Consider the following 3724-nt stretch of genomic DNA (forward strand, 5'->3'; position numbering starts at 1 on the left):
CCACAAAAATAAAAAAGGTTATAAAAGAAATAAAGCTACAATAAAAAACTGAAGAGAAATGAAAAGATTGATTACAGTGTAATCAACTCTATACCCGAGATGAAAAGAAACTTCTTTTGCAAGTGTCTTCCAAACCTGTATTTCAGTCTGGGGATCAAGAGATTTTAGCATTACAAGGCAAAAGCATCAGACACACTGTAATTCTGTGAGATAACAGTTAATTGAATATGTCAGTTAATAGTAGAGGAATGTCAAATGAATTGTGATTGGTTTAAGTACAAGGCAGAAGTCTTCTTTTATAGTTAGTTTAAAGGAAGAAAGTTCACCATGGGAGCAGTTGCAGACTAGACTTCCTTTTATCTGTCATATAAATTAAGAGATAAAAGATGCCTTGTTAGAGATGGTTGTTCATAAAATAAAATCTAAATAAAATCTTTCCGACTCCACAATGATTTATGAAATCTCACTCGATTTACTTTAATATCCAGTTTGTTTTTTTTACATTTTACTTTTAATTAACTGTCATATTTTATTCTTAAATAGTTGTGCAATGTTAGGCTTTGCAGTACTTACTAACATAATTACATAGATAAGGTAGCAATACACATTAGATAGTAGTCAGATTTTCTGATACCCATTAGATCTTCTAATGTTTTTCCCATAAAGGAGTTTTCATCACATCCTTTATACACACAAGTGACCCTGTAAAACTTTTATTCAGTGCAAGACTACATACTGATGTTCACTATTGATCTGTGTTGTGGCAGACCTACCTAGGCTTCTTACATAAAATATATCAACTACACCCTCCTGTTGTCTTTTTTATTTCATTGTAGGTCTTTTTTTGGAACTGTATATGCACTTGATTTAAGTCCCCCATGTACATTAGACAGGTATATATTCCATCTCATTCATACACAGGAGCTCTCTGTAACACACTATTGTGTTTTCTAGGAGAGACTCGTTGCCAGACTTCTTTGGCAGCAGCTTATTTTCCAGGGAATACAAATATAGGCAGTTGGAATTCCAATTTGCAGGATCCTTCTCTCTCTCTGTATAACCTGTTGGAGGTGAGTCAGGAGGTCAATATATACATTTCTCTACTGATTTCACAGATATCAATTTTAGCCTAATGTGTATAGGGGCCTTTAGACTGTACTTGTTGTGATGTGGGTTTTGAGACATTTATACAGTGGCCATAGCAAGGGAAATTTAGTGTTACATTCCATTCATGGCTGACAATTTAAAACATGGCTGACCCTCACCCACCAGTATGAGAGATCCTCCTTCTCCAAACCCATTTCCTCTGGTGAATAGATTTGAATTAGAATATATAGAAAAAGTAATAATCTTTTAATTACTTACTCGGTAATTTGAATGATCCCAATCTTATTCCTAGGACAATTAGACTTCTAGAAATTTGCATCATTTTAATACTACAATTTATTTTTATTATTATTAAAATAATAATGTTAATATTATTATTATTATTATTATTATTATTATTATTGCTGTTATTGTTATTAATTTACAGCATATTTCAGGAAAAACCATTTCACTCTGAAATCCTAAAATCCTACAGCAGCTTTATTCAGTAACACCTATTTTTTCTAATATGGCAATCTCTTATGTGCTGTTATGTATGCATGGCCTGCTGGATGTCCTTGGGCTGCTTCAGTTGCTAATTATTTTAATGATTCTCCACCACTCCCTCCAGAATGATTAACTAGTGCCAGCTGAACTAGCAATGATGCTTCAGCACTGCTCTCCTTTGAACTGCACATCTTGTAGCCTGGGAAGTTTGGAATAAGCAACTAAAGCTTATTCAGCTTCACTTGCCAGCCACTGAGCAGTGTGAGTAGAAAGCATGGTTTCTTGGGACTATTATATGCATCAGAGACGCTGCTTAATGTAAGAATGGTGCATAAAAAGTCTAGTGTTATTTGGTTTTTTGCTTAAAAGGTTGAAAATGCATTGTGAAAATGTTACGCATTTTTCTTTTGTTTGATTTTATTAGTGACCAGTGGGATTCAATAGTTAGTCACTAGAACATTCCCTTTCTGGAGAATGATAGTTTAAAAAATGAGGCCCAGAACGAAATAAATTCAAAAAGTCAAATCCACAAGATACCCTTCAGACTCCAGAAAATGCTGTTCATATACTGGTCTTGTACAGTGTTCATTTTAGGACATGATCAGATATCAAAATCAAACATCAGAATGATGTCAGTTTGAGGCTAAATACCCTGTCTGAGAACTGATTTTGCCAAGTGATTTTGCCAAGTGATTTTGCCGAGTGATTCTGACGAGTGATTCTGACGAGTGATTTTGACGAGTGATTCTGACGAGTGATTCTGACGAGTGACTTTGACGAGTGATTCTGACGAGTGATTCTGATGAGTGATTCTGACGAGTAATTTTGATAAGTGATTCTGATGAGTGATTCTGACAAGTGACTTTGACAAGTGACTTTGACAACTGTAATAATAATAAAAAAAAAATTAACTTTTCGCTGATGGGACTTGAACCCAAAATTCTTTGTCCCAAAGCCAGTGCATTAACCACTAGGATATAAAATCAGTTGTTAAAACCTAGGCGTTCTATTTGGTTATATGATTTTCAGTGCAAACTTGTCTAAAACTCATTGAGACTTATGCACAGACTGCAAGCAAGCCAAATTCAAATGATGTTTGATTTTGATGTGTGTCTGATGTGTGACTTTCTTCAAACTTTAGAATCACAATGACTTTTATTCACCCTGAGTATTTTCATGGTTGATCTCATAAGACAAGGAAACTGCGAGTTGCTATCAATTGACTGGATAGTTCAATGGTAAGGCATCAGCATCTGAAACTACAGTGTCAGAGTTCAAATCCTGATAGGAATTAGATTTTTTTTTTAATTATGCCTATTTAGCACACAAACTACAGGGGTGTTTTACTTTTAATATCTGACACTCTGATTGTCATCCTGATGTGTTAAGATTTTCAGATGCGCTGTCTATTTGCATGGTAAATTACATAGCAAAAGTAAATTGGGAGGCACTAATTTACTACATATCTATTTCCAAGTGACTTTATATTTGCATAATTTCTTAAAGGGGTCTAATGATAAAATGTCTTTATTGTAAATTTTTATTTCCATCCACCCAAGTACTGGCTGCAAACTCCCAATTTACTTTGGCTATGTAATTTACCATGCAAATAGACAGCGTGTCTGAAACTCTTAACACGTCATGATGACAATCAGAGTGTCAGATATTAAAAGTAAAACACCCCTGTAGTTTGTGTGCTTAATAGGCATAATTAAAAAAAATAATAATTCTTATTCCTATCAGGATTTGAAATCTAACACTCAGTTTGTAAGCTTCTTCAAGATGAGTAGTTTATCCTTTTATTGCAGGGCAAGGAAAAGGATGCATGGGTAGCATTCACATTAGTGCTGGCTAATTTTTTTGAAAACTCAAGAGAAGATACAGTGGCATGAAAAATGTGGGTACCCATGGTCAAAATTACAGTTATTGTGTTCAGTAAAGCAACTTGCAGATGAAATAATTTAAAAAAAGGCTTAAGTTGAAGATGACACATTTCATTTGTGTTTTAGGAAAAAAAATGATTTTCATCTATTACATTTAAAAATTACAAAAAGTAAAATGAGCAGATGCAAAAGTTTGGGCACCCTTGGAGGTTTGTATGCTCAGATAACGTTAACCAAAGTTTCAGACC

Source organism: Phyllobates terribilis, unplaced genomic scaffold (genome assembly GCF_046119375.1).
Source record: "Phyllobates terribilis strain yellow unplaced genomic scaffold, ASM4611937v1 Scaffold_4__5_contigs__length_816908805, whole genome shotgun sequence".
In the NCBI taxonomy this organism is placed as follows: domain Eukaryota; kingdom Metazoa; phylum Chordata; class Amphibia; order Anura; family Dendrobatidae; genus Phyllobates; species Phyllobates terribilis.